Source organism: Pristis pectinata, chromosome 15 (assembly GCF_009764475.1).
Source record: "Pristis pectinata isolate sPriPec2 chromosome 15, sPriPec2.1.pri, whole genome shotgun sequence".
Taxonomy (NCBI): domain Eukaryota; kingdom Metazoa; phylum Chordata; class Chondrichthyes; order Rhinopristiformes; family Pristidae; genus Pristis; species Pristis pectinata.
In genome coordinates, this window is record NC_067419.1 from 23,785,453 (window position 1) to 23,799,646 (window position 14,194).

Here is a 14,194-nt window from a genome sequence, read left to right on the forward strand (position 1 = left end):
TATTGCAGTTAGTCTCCTCAAAGCCTTCACAATGACTGCTGACTTACTTGCAATTACATATTAGAGAGCTGATCATGACATGAGTGCAGCTCACTGGATTCAATACTCTGCATTCAGGGGAATGTAAGTGTCCGAGGATGCTCAGGCTAGCAAAGCACATGGTGGCAGAACTGTGCAGCTTTTTTGAAGAAGACCTGCTGTCTGTCAGGTCTGCTGGGCACGTTCTATTAATAGTTGTGAAAATGATGGCAGTGGTCAATTTCTGTGTTTCAGGATCCTTCCATGACTGTGTCAACAATATACGTATGATCTTGAAATTGTCTTTCATTAATGTGTCAGGCATATCCTTCACTCTACTAACATCAAGCCAGGGACTATTCTGTTTCAATGAAATGTGTGGAAGGATACGCCATGAGTGACACCAGGCATCCCTAAAAAGAGATGCCAACCTGACAAAGCTACAACACAGGAGTACATACATACTTAATAGCAAAAACAGCATGCAATAGAATTGTCTTTTGGTAGTGGAAAATTAAACTGCTATAGGAGGTGGCCCCAAATAATCTTCCAATGCTGGTGGAGCTCAGTATATGTGCCAAGAAAAGCTGAAGAATTTGCAACTATCCTTAGGCAGAAGTGTCAAATATATATCATGGTCTCCTATCCTTATCAGCACAGAAATCACTTTTCAGCACTTTCAATTCATTCCATGTGATATCAAAAAATGTCCAAGAGCCCTAAGTATAGCAAAAGCTATGAGACCAGGCAGGAACGTGGATATGGTACTCCAAGACCAGCCACACATCTAGCCTAGATCTTCCAGGACAGTTACAGTACCCATATCCATTGGAAAAAGATAAAATGTATGTCCTTTCCTATGCAATCTGGGTAATTACTAACCATTGCCTTATTTGCAAGAATACATAAATTTTATTGAGCTGGCTATCAGGTTTGCAGTTATGACTGACCTTTGATAGGTGCAGGGTATTACATCCACAGTCACCAAAGAAACTTCATTATTTGGAAAGTGCTTCATTTTATTAAGATTTAGATCATCTTCTGCTATAATTCACTCATCTAGTGGCATACCACTATTACTGATGCATTCACTTAAGGGTTGGCTGCTGGAGGATAAAGGATGATCACTGAAGTAGTGGACAAGAACCTCAGTGAGAAGCTCAAACAATGCAGCACACATCTGTACACCAAAAATGTAATTGAGCAAATCAATGGAGTGCTTAAGAACTTCTGTATCTTGATGGCTCTGAAGGGGCCCTTCAATGTGCAACAGCTAGCATCACCATGATGATGGCGCTTTACTCCTCACATCTCAGAACTGTGCAACAGCAAACACAGGTCAAAGATAAGAAATCTACTATGGATATGGAGCAGGAGTAGGAAGAATCTGATGTAGGTGCTGTCTTAGCAGCTCTATATAATGACCTGGAATGCAATTGTAGCTGTAAAGTTTGATCAATTTCCAATAATGTTGTCATCTGACACCTAGATGGCAAACCATCTAAGCATTGTGCTTTTTCACCAACACAAATCAGTATAACAAACATCCATTTGTGCCTTGTTGAACTTCCATTGCTTGGCATCCGTCCACATTCTCTCCATTCCATAAGTAAAAAGACCATTTGCCATTCAATGGCTATTATTGCTGTAGACCAGAATATCATGTCAACATTATTCTTATGAGTCCAAACAATAGAAAATGCTCCAACATTGAGTGAAACATCCATGTTAATGTGCGAGTGTAATTATAAATCGTTATTCTTTACTACTACTCTAAATGGTGCTGCCCCTATGAGGTCAGTAGAGATTGAGATAGTCTGCTGAGATCCATACTCTGATTTGTGAGATGAACTTGGGTTAAGTCACCCGTCTTTGTGCAATTATATGCTTTTAATATCATCTTTAACTTTTTTAGTTAGGCATGAATGGCGGGTTCTCCATCTTCTTTCCTGATGCACTGTATCTATTCTGGTTATTCTGAAAGATCCCCTTAAAGGTCTGCCAGTGCATCTTTATTGACTGTCCCTTCTGTCCTTTACATCCTCATGATCCTTATAACCCCTATCATCGCATTCAGTGTGACATAAATAAATTTGAGGAGTAGGTTGACTTATTTGCTTTCCATTATCTTCTTCTTTATAAAGCAGTTTCAGACGATATCAAATTTCCTGCTTGCCATGTGCCATTAGATAGTGGAGTTGAAGTTGATTTGCATGAGTTGTTATTGTGCCCATTCAGTCTAATTGCTTTGGAAATCCAAAAAATGTTAAATATAAATGAGTAGCTGCAATAAATAAATGAGCTGCCAAACATTTTGAGTCTCTTGCCTTATGATAAAATATTCTGTTCTCAAGTTACTGGCTCAGTTCATCTCAGCCTAGTCCCAGAATTTTAGCAACGAAGTTCTTTTTAAACAAACCAATTCCATGCTTCTTCCTAGAAATGGCCCTATCTTGCAATAATTGAAAATATAGATGTCGGAGTTCTTGGGCTTGAGCTTCATTCCAGGACTGTAATGTATAACTACTTCTGTACCACATAAGGGAGCATTGCATTGTCAGAAGTGCAATATTTCATTTCAGATAAGATGCCAAACTGAGGATTTGCCTGCTCAAGTACAAGTCAAAGGTGTTGCACTTCATATAATTAATCTGCGGGGATGTAAGTGCAATGCATTTCAGACCATTTTATATTTGGTATAGTATTTTATATTTAAAGGTTCTACTTTGAATTAAAACAAAACCAGAAAATGCTCAAAATACTCAGCAGGTCAGGCCACATCTGTGGGAAGAGAAACAGAGCTGACATTTCAGGTCAAAGACCCTTTGTGAGATCTGGAAAGATGACAAAAGAAGCTAGGTAGGCTGCAGGGAGGGTGGGAGAGGAAGTGTCTCCAATAGGGTAAAATGGGGATAATCATGGGGTTAAGCTGTAAACAAGGTTACCTGGTTAATGAGTGAATGGGAGTAGTTAGAAAGTGAGAACTGGACATGTCCTGGACTCCCACAGGAAATAAGGGGAAAAGATTCACAGATTGACAATTGATACATAGAGAGAAAAATCAAGTTACCTGAAGTTGTAGAATTCAATAGTCCAGAAGGCCACAACGTGACGAGACAGAAGATGTGTTGCACCTCAACTTGGTTGCGCTTCATTGTAGCAGTATAGGAGGCCACAGACTGATAGGTCAGAGTGGGATGGGAAAATTAAGTGACAGGCAATGGGAAGCTAAGGCTCATCCCTTCAAACTACTTTGAATTAGATTGACAACACTAAAATCTCATTTAATCTTAAAGCCATAGATAAAGAGCTGGATTGGAAGCTAGATTGAGAAGGCAAAATCCCATCTAATATCCAGCAAACACAGCATGTGTAAAAATTTAAGATTTTGCATGATCTGTGTTGGTACAAATGATTAAATTATATTTTTATAGGAGTGTATATTTTTACTTTGATGCTGCTAGTTTTTCCAGTTTGATGCAGGAACCAAGGCAAACTATAGAGAAAATTAGTACTAAAAGATAAACCTCCCTCTCTCTAAACTATTTATTTACTTTTCCTAACTAGATGACTTTGGCTTTACAACATTTCAGGGAGACACAGAGATTTTAAGTTCTGTTGAGCCACTCTGCACACAACTGAACAAGGAACCCAAGGCACTTCTGCAAATCAGTGGCTCTAACTATCTCTTTAAAAGCATTTCATAACAGCAAAGCTCCTCCCAAATATCTGGGACAAACTATCCCATGAGGACTTTAGATGGCTTTTGGCAATTAGAATAATTTTATCAGTCTTACTGTTCCATAGTCCAGCCATAAAAAAAGTTCGTGACTTCATATCCTACTTTAGTGTGTGGGGTCATTGGAGCTTCAAAAATTGCCAAGAGGAAAACAAAACAATTTGAAGTAAACCAGTCTTATGATATTTAGAAGTGTTAGAAAAAACAGATGTCCATTTGCTGTAGTATGGGTCAGAAATACTTGCTTCAAAATTTGTGCAGTATAGTTTCAGCAAAATACCAGGATTGTGGCAGTACTCTTGCCTCTGAAACAGAAATAGATTTAATCTCCATTTCAGTGTATATAAATCTAGGCTACTGCTTCAGTGCTGTGCATACTAACCAACCTTGGCTGAATGTATTCCTGAAAGTGTGACCTCCCATCTCCAATGGTAGCACCCAGTAAAACAATATTTTTTTACCTTTTCATAAACAATATGATAATTGGAGATGGCCTGTGATTGCTGGTTGGGGATTTCATGTAAGGCAATGTTTATGAACTTAGGGTCAGTGGGGGGCATTCAGTTCAGTGGATGAGTCTGCACCAACTATCAAATGCTGAAAAGCTGTTGGTAATAACTTTGAGGACCTACCTGAGTTGTATTCTCAGTACTGATTAGGACTTGTTCTGTGAAATCTTCAGGCACTATGACAACCAAGTTCTGCAAGAGTTTACTTCTGATGATGAGGTTGTGTCTCTAGTGCTATGTGCCTGTGATGCTGCTGCAAATAAGTTTTTCATTGTACCTGTGCATACATATCCTTTGCACATAACAATAAACTCGACTTTGACCATTCCAATGGGAATGGAAATCCAGCAGGTGACGTCTCAACATGCATGCCTGTCATTGAATGCCACTATATGCATTCAAGGTCCTCTGCTCATTATGCACCAGATGCTGAGAAATCTGGAACAAACTTACAGACTGTAATCCAAAAATATCACTGTTCTATCAATGGTGGATCTAAATCCTTGAACTCATATTGCACAAGGCATTGAAGAAGGTAAGTTACCATCATATTCATAAGGGCATTTACAAAGGACTTAGTCAGTGTCACCCACAACTTGCAAGTAAATAAATAGATAGATAGAAAATCTAGTTCCTTGCCTTTGGCTGATTGTTTGTATTTGGTGCTCAGAATTTGTTTGGTGATACGAGCAGGCATTAAAATTCTTCAAAAATTCTTACATTCCCCTTTGGGGCAGAAAGTTTCAGAAATTTCTCTGCACCTCTGTTTTAAATGACCAGCCCCTTGTTTGGGACTCTCCCATTTGCGAAAGCATCTCAACATCTATCCCATAATGCCCCCTTAGGATTTTATATGTTTGAAAAAGGTCACCCCTCATTCTTCTAAATTCCAAGGAATACAGACCCAGATCGTCTACCCTCACTTGATAGAACAACCTTCTTAACTCAAGAATTAGTCTGGTGAATCTCGTTTGTACCTCCTCCAATGTTAGTATATCCTTTTTTTTAGGTAAAGGGACCAAAACTATGCACAGTATTCCAGCTGTGGCATCATCAACACCAACATCCTGTACAACTGTAACAAAAATCCCCCTATACCTAAACCCTAACCCCTTTGTAATATAGACCAATTGCCATTTGCCTTCTTAACTACTGTTGGATCAGATCTTCAACCTGAAATGTTAACATTGTTTCTCCTCCCACGGATGTGGCCTGACCTTGTGAGTATTACCTGCAATTTCAGTTTTTATTTTAGATTTCCAGCATCTGCAGTTTTATTAATGTTGAATTAATTGTTGGACCTGCCTGCTAAATCATGCACTAGAACACCTAAATCCCTCTGAATTTCACTCATTTTCAGTCCCCTTCCATTTAGATAATAATCCACCTTTTGATTCCTCTTACAGAAGTACACAACCTCACACTTCCCCAGAATAAGTCTTCAGGTATGTTTATGTTTGTGTTCATTTGTTGTGTATGGAGAATGCCAGCATTTTTACTTTCAAGATTGCCTTTGGACTGAATGACTTGGTAAACTTTTGCAGAGGGCAGTTAGGAATAAAGCACATTGCTGTGGATCTGGAATTATGTACAGGTCACACTGGACCAGGTAAGGACTCCCTAAAGGAAGTTCGTAAACCAGATCTCTTTTCAGAACAATATGGTAGTTTCATTATTGTTATTATTAATATTAGCCTTTTTATTCTAAATGTTATTAAATGAGTTGCCTTTAAATTCCCCAGACGGGGAATTGCATGGTATGGTTTGAACTTAATTATTTACATTAGTCCAAATTTCTGGATTATTAGTCCAGTAACGAAACCAATATGCTTGCTTACCTCTTGTACAATAGATTGATGCGTGACCCCTTTGTAGACAAAGCAGCTGACTTTTGAGTAAAAATAGCATATCTGAAGACTTTTTGGGCATTTTATGCTAATATTATGTGAATGGTCTCTCTAATATTTATGCATTAATTTCTTGGTATATTTATATAATTACACTCCAATTTCCATATATCAGTAAGCAAAATCACTGTATTATATTTGAGATGTAAATTCAGAATGAACACTTATTTTTAGAAAACATACTCTCCTGTGACTAGCACTTCCACAAAGGAATGTTACTGTCTTGTTATCAAAAACAATGCAAGACAATTCGTTGTATTAATCTGTAACAAACCAAGTGAGCAAAATGTGCAATAACTGCAGCAGTATATATACCAATATATGTTTCAACCAAAATAGTAAAACATTCTAAGGAATAAAAATCACAGAAAGTTAACATAAAATTACCATTAAGTCATTATCACAGGATCACAAGACAAAGGAGCAGAAGTAGGCCATTCGGCCCATCGAGTCTGCTCCATGAGCTAAACTAAAAACTATTTCTATCTAGCCCCAAATTCCGGCCTTATCCCCATATCCCTTGATACCTTGACTAATTAGATACCTATCTATCTCCTCCTTAAGTGCCCCCAGCGATTGGGCCTCCACAGCTGTACGTGGCAAAGAATTCCATAATTTCATTACCCTCTGGCTAAAGAAATTTCTCCTCATTTCTGTTTTAAACCGGTACCCTCTAATTTTAAGATTGTGCCCTCTAGTCCTGGACTCACCCACCAAGGGAAACAGCTTAACCACATCTACTCTGTCCAGTCCTTTCAATATTCGAAATGTTTCTGTGAGGTCTCCTCTCATTCTTCTGTACTCCAGTGAGTACAGTCCAAGAGCCGACAAACGCTCATCATAAGTAAGCCCTTTCATTCCGGGAATCATCCTCGTAAATCTCTTCTGAACCCTCTCCAACATCAGTACATCCTTCCTAAGATATGGGGCTCAAAACTGGACACAGTATTCCAAATGAGGCCTCACCAGTGCTCCATAGAGCCTCATCAACACTTCCCTAGCTTTTTACACTATACCTCTCGAAATGAATGCCAACATAGCATTCACTTTCTTTACCGCCAATCCTTTAGGGTATCCTGCATGAGTACCCCCAAGTCCCTTTGTACTTCTGTACTTTGAATTTTCTCCCCATCTAGATAATAATCTGCCCGTTTATTTCTTTTTCCAAAGTGTACAACAGCACATTTCTCAACATTGAATCTCATCTGCCATTTCTTTGCCCATGCTCCTAAACTATCTAAGTCTCTCTGCAACCTTCCTGTTTCTTCAATACTCCCTACTCCTCCACCTATCTTGGAGTTGTCTGCAAACTTAGCCACAAAACCATTTAGTCCATCATCCAATCATTAATGTACAAAGTAAAAAGAAGCGGCCCCAACACCGACCCCTGCGGAACACCACTAGTAACCAGTAGCCAACCAGAACAGGATCCTTTTATTCCCACCCTTTGCTTGCTGCACACCAGCCAATGCTCCACCCATTCTAATATCCTACCTGTAATTCCATGAGCTCTCATCTTATTAATCAGCCTCTTGTGCAGCACCTTGTTGAAGGCCTTTTGAAAGTCTAATTACACAACATCCACAGCCTCTCCCTTATCCACCCTACCTGAGATTTCCTCAAAAAACTCCAATTCGTTGGTCAAGCAGGATCTTCCCTTCACAAAACCATGCTGGCTTGGACCTATCTTGCCTTGCACCTCTATGTATTCCATAACCTCATCCTTGAGGATTGATTCCAATAACTTTCCCACCACCGATGTCAGACTAATAGGTCTGTAATTTCCTTTATGCTGCCTCCCACCTTTCTTATACAGCGGAACTACATTTATGACCTTCCAGTCCTTGGGAACCATGCCGGAGTCTATTGATTCCTGGAAAATTATCACCAATGCCTCCGCAATCTCTAAAGCCACCTCCTTCAGAACCCGGGGGTGCATCTCATCCAGTCCAGGAGACTTATCTTTTTTTTTAGTCCATTTAGCTTCCATAGCACCTTCTCTGTAGTGATCTTGACTGAACTCAGTTCTATCCCCTGAGACCCCTGACTATCAGGTATATTGCTGATGTCCTCCACAGTGAAGACCGATGCAAAATACTCATTTAGTTCCTCTGCCATCTCTCTGTTATCCATTATGATCTCTCCTGCACCATTTTCAATTGGTCCTATATCAACCCGCATCTCTCTTTTACTCTTCATATATTTTAAAAAAACTCTTAGTATCGTTTTGAATGTTATCTGCCAGTTTCCTTTCATAATTCATCTCTTCTTTCCTGATGACCTTCTTAGTTTCTTTCTGTAAGTTTTTAAAAGTTTCCCAGTCTTCTGTTTTCCCACTAATTTTTGCTTCCTTGTATGCCCTCCCTTTTGCTTTTATTTTAGCCTTCACCTCTCTCGTTATCCACAATTGTGCCAATTTTCCATTCGTAATCTTTTTTCTTGGAATATATTTATCTAGCATTTTCCTTATTTCTTGTAGAAATTCCATCTATTTCTGCTCTGCCGTCCCTCCAACTAGCTTACTTTTCCAATCAATTTGGGCCAGTTCCTCTCTCATGCCACTGTAATTTCCTTTGCTCCACTGAAATATTGACGCATCTGATATCAGCTTCTCCTTTTCAAATTTGAAACTGAACTGAACCATATAGTGATCACTGGTTCCTAATGCTTCCTTTACCTTTAGTTCCCTAATCACCTCAGGTTCATTACACAGCACCCAATCCAAAACAGCTGATCCCCTGGTGGGCTCATCAACAAGTTGTTCCAAAAAGCCATCCCGTAGACATTCCACAAACTCGCTCTCCTGAGATCCACTGCCTTCCTGGCTTTCCCAATCCACCTTCATGTTAAAATTCCCCATAATTATCTTGACATTGTGTCTCTGACACGCTCTTTCTATTTCTAGCTGTAACTTATAGTCCACATCCCGGCTGCTGTTAGGGGGCCTATATATAGCTGCTATTATTGTCCTTTTACCCTTGCCATTTCTTAGCTCCATCCATAAGGATTTCACTCCTTCTGACCCTATGTCCCTCCTCTCTATTGATTTTATATCATTACTAACCATCAGGGCCACACCACCCCCTCTGCCTACCCGCCTATCTTTCCTATACACTGTGTACCCCTGGACATTCAGTTCCCAATCACATCCGTCATTAAGCCATGACTCAGTGATTGCCACAATGTCATATTTTTTAATCTGTAGCTGTGCCACTAGGTCATCCACTTTATTCCTAATGCTACGTGCATTTAAATATAGTACATTTAGACCAGTATCTGCTACCGATTTCACTGTATCTCTATCGTTCAGCAAATTATCCTGTCTTTTCACCTGTCTGTCCTTCTTATCTTCACTGCACACTGTCTTGGACTTGTTCCTATATCCCTCTTCCTCTATCCTAACATCCTGGTTTCCTTCCCCCTGCCAAATTAGTTTAAACCCTCCCCAACAGCTATATTAAACATTCTCGCCAGGATATTGGACCCCTTGGAGTTCAGGTGTAACCCATCCTTTGAGAATAGGTCATGCCTCTCCCAAAAAAAGTCCCAGTGATCCAAGAATTTGAAACCCTGCCCCATGCACCAGTTATTCAGCCACGCATTCATCTGCTTGATCTTGCTATTCTTACTTTCATTAGCACATGGCACAGGTAGTAATCCTGAGATTACTACCCTGGAGGTCCTGCTACTCAACCTTCTTCCTAACTCCCTGTAATCTTCCTTCAGGACCTCCTCTCTTTTTCTACCTATGTCATTGATACCTACATGTACTAAGACTTCTGGCTGATCACCCTCTCCCCTCGGATTACAGAGAATGCAATGGTTACAAATGGTAAGAATTTTCTTCTGGACATAGCCTTACCAGTCCCATGAGTTTCATAGCTCTCCACAATCAATAATATTTAGAAGTGTAATTACTATTTTGTTGACAAATTAAGGAAAATCTATTGTAATCCATGATTTTCTGCAAGAAGCAATTTTTTTGGCTCGACCTATTTGTTAGACATTTGCAACTCATTCATCTCAAAATATCTTTGCTCTGGAATATGTTGGATGTCCAAGCTGGTAGAAATGTGGTAGGACAAAGATGCATCTAATATAATGAATTTAATTTTTTGGAATATTGGTACAGTAAAGCAATCTCCATGCAATCTTACAGGTTCAACATTCCATAATTGTCTATCTAATGAGATGTGAGATGGAGACAGGAAGAACTGAGAAGGAAATAGAGTCATTTTGAGTCAAAACAGATATGTGAAATAAGAAGGGATAAAAATTGAATTGGGAGAAAAGATGAAACAGAAAGGAAAAGTAGGAAGAAAATTAAAATTAACATTTTTTTAAATCTCTAAGAATAATTTACTACTTGTAAGAATGGAACTCCATTGTAGGATCTGTTCTGTTTCTTGGCCAAAGATGTTGAGAGGCACTGCAGCAACATGTATTTCATCAGTAAAATGATTTTAAGTACCTGTCCTAGTTTTCTGCAGCAAGTATATTTGGTCACTAATGTGGAAGTACATTAATTTCACGAAACTCACAATGACTTTGACTGTGAGTTGCTATTTTCATAAGAAATCATCCAGTAATTTGAAGTGTTCTAAAAGTCACATGTATCTCTTACTTGCCACAGATTACTGGATGATTTATTCACTAATAACAGCACATTAAACTCATTATATTGTCAGCAATTTCTGGCCCAGGAAATCTCCTGCTGAATTCATTAATTTAAATACTTTACAGCAACATGGTAGGTTGGTGATATAGAAAACAAATACTCTCTAAGAATAATGTGAGGACTGAATTATAGACATTAGAGATAATCTGGAGTGGAGACTAAAATTGTGCTTGTTATAGTTCAGTAATGGTATTTAGCTAATCACGTGTGTCGAAAACCATTGAATAGCTATTACCCCAATAGTTTTGTCAGTTTAAAACTCCATTAAAATAATACATTCAAACTGAGGAAAAAAAGTTTATTCTTTCCCTCTGTTCTCCCTAGAACAAAGAAGATTGACATCAGTTCTTGTCCTCTGTGACTGTTTTTCAATCCACCTCTCTAGGTTCTGCAAGATCACTGATGGTTTAGAAAGGGTAAGTGTAGGGAAGCTGTTTCTGATATTGGGTAGTTCAAAGACTAGGGGCACAAATGTAAAATTTTGCACAAAAGATGCAAGGAGCAATGTTTTTGCTTGGAGAGCAGTTAGGATCTGGAATTTACTTCCTGTAATGGTGATGGAAACAGAATGAGTCAATACCTTCAAAAAAGAATGGGATAGGGACTTGAGAGAGAATAATTTGCAGGGTTATGGTGCATAATTGGGGGAATGGTACTGATGATATTGTTCCACTAGTTGGGACTGAATGGCCTTTATCTGTACCATAACAATTCCATGACACGGTTTTATGATCTATGGAGGTTAATAATTATGTATATTTTGTCACTATTCTGGGCTAATTGCAAACTGTCCTGTGTTTAAGGGCAATTATAAACTTAATTTCATTCAACTAATTAAAGTTTTTATCTCACTGAAAAAAGTGCTAGGTAATAATCAGACAAGTGTTTATGCACATGATCCAGCCTTCCTGGGTTCCTCTTGTTGACTGTAAACAGTGGAAAGCAGAGGTTCAAGTGATTCTTAGGTGGGTGCAGTGGAATATTATAGTGTCACTGGCACTTTTAGAACAGTACCACTATAAGTCATTGCGTTCAGTAAAGGAGGGGAGAAAAGAAGAAAAGCAAAGATGAGGCTGACGTAGTTTAACAACACAGAACTAAAAGCTGGAGAGCTAAAATGATACTGGGCAGTAAAGGAAAACTTATTAAAATTTTAAACACAACCAAAGTAGCATGGGAACACATATATTTAAATACTTTAATTATTGCTTTCTCTGAGTTGTGCATTGATTTTATTTAAGTAATAGGCTCTTAAGGGTATCTGAGAAGGCAGCAATACACTTCAGGTCTGCATTAGATTTCCTCTTGGATTCAATATTGCTGGTCATTCATCTACATGATCTCCATGCATGATTGATCAGGAGTTTCCCCTTATTGTCCAACATGTAGTCTTCCAGTAAGCAACTTGGAGCCAAAAATTAAAATCATGTATTTTGTCCATGAGAAGATGTAATTTTGAAAATGGACCACAATTTTTATCTTCTGTAAAAGGATTAATTAACACTAATATATTTGCCATATAATATTTAACAGATGGAATGCAATTTGTTGTGAAATTGAATTTGGCTTTTGCTTACATAGCATTAGATGTAATAAATAAATAAAAATATCTGTTAATGGGCTAAATTTATTTTGCATGTTAGCAAACCCCTGAACTGAGTCACTTAGAGAGTTCTTTCCCTCTGTGACTATTTATCACTCCACACCATTTCAGACTTTGCTTGTTTCGGCTTAAGAGAAAGCCAAAGAGTTAACCTTTGGCTCTCACCAGCTTTTTATACTGGGAACAGGCGAGATGAGCTGCCAGTCAAACCTATTATTGCTCTCATGGGCTTCTGTTGGGCTCAATGAAAGGGCCATTCCAATAATGTGTATGTGAATAGATTAATGAACCCCACTGTTTTAAACAAATATGGTAAACAAAGAATTCTGTAAGTCACTTTATGTAGTCCTGGCCACTGGGTTGAATGCACATTCCCAAATTTTTTTTATAAGCTCTGTGGATTTAACTTCCAATGCACTGAATTTAACTTAATCAAAATAGATGTGAACCTGAAAATCCTATAAAATCAAATAGTCAATCTCATTGATAACGATCAATTACAGTTTAAAGGACCATTTGTTACCCATCTTCCCTTTTCATCTACTGCTCAGATAAGCTTTAAGCCCTTGGCCTTATGATTCTTTGATATCAGCAAGGTGTCTTATATTAGTGTTGCATGGCTGGCAATTAATTACTTTTTGAGAGCTTGTTGCTACAAATTCTATAGTGCATGATGTCCAAGGGAATTGGTATGATGGGCAGAGATTGCAGGAAAGAAAGGCCTTGTGGTGGGGGAGGGGAATGGGAATGGGGATGGGGATGGGGAGGGGGTTGGGGAGGGGGTTGGGGAGGGGGAGAGCAGAAAGGGATTTTGGATTTGGAGTTTATAGGTTAAATCACCATCTGGTAAATTGTTTACTTTACAATCTTCTGAAGTGGAGGAAGATCATTTGGAGGCAAATGAAATGACCCATGTAGTGAAATATAAAATACAATTTTAACTCCGCCATAGGGCAGCACAATGGTGCAACAGATCCAGTGATTGGGGTTCAATCCTGACCTCTGGTGATGTCCATTTAATGTTTGCACATTCTCCCTTTAACCATGTAGCTGATAGGTTAATTAGTTACTGTAAATATTCCCTTGTACAAGTGACTGGCAAGAATCAGGGGGGAGTTGATAGGCATGTGAGAAAGAATAGATTATAGGGAAATAAGTGGAGGAATGTGAGTGATGGGAATACTCCAATAGCCTGCATAGGCTGAATAGCCTTATGTCATAAGGAAATATGTTTTTATGAATATGAACTCCCACTGTATGTGGGAACATGTCCTATATCACCCCGGCGCCATTTCAGCCATCTATTGATTTTGTGTGATCTGTTTATGGCTATATGTCAGGCACTCAACCAGGCAAGCAAGATACCATTTATAAGGTCAAATTTATTCATCCACCTTCACCGCATTTAGCTCAATGGGCCATTATCAAAGTGATATCCAATGGCTCCTATTAGAAATAGAAAATGGGACCAATACATAACATCAGCTGACCCACTATTGGTCATTTTACACTGTAGCCTAGAATCAAACTTGTCCCCATGTGCATTGAGTTAAGTGAAGATGCTTGAGGTTCATGCATGTATTGGTTTCACACAGCATTTCTACTATGGAATGAGGAAAGTGAAGAATGTAAAGGGAAGCCTTTGTGATGCAAACTGAGGAAGTAATGGTAGGAGTAGTTGTTCATTGTGCAATAGGTAGTTTCCAGAAGTGAATAGTGCTAGTGTGTGGGTATAAAAAG

At 38.7% G+C, this 14,194-nt stretch overlaps 1 protein-coding gene across 4 annotated transcripts in view; it reads left to right on the forward strand.

The window, feature by feature from the left end:
- LOC127578465 (uncharacterized) overlaps nt 1–14,194 on the forward strand; it is an 81,425-nt gene that overhangs the window by 27,741 nt on the left and 39,490 nt on the right. The window contains exon 2 of one of the 4 annotated variants that reach the window (XM_052030528.1): nt 5,673–5,711. The exons of the other annotated variants lie outside the window; for them this stretch is intronic. The gene's annotated coding sequence lies outside the window, so the exon portion shown is untranslated. The remainder of the gene's footprint in view (nt 1–5,672; nt 5,712–14,194) is intronic. 4 annotated transcript variants of the gene reach the window in all.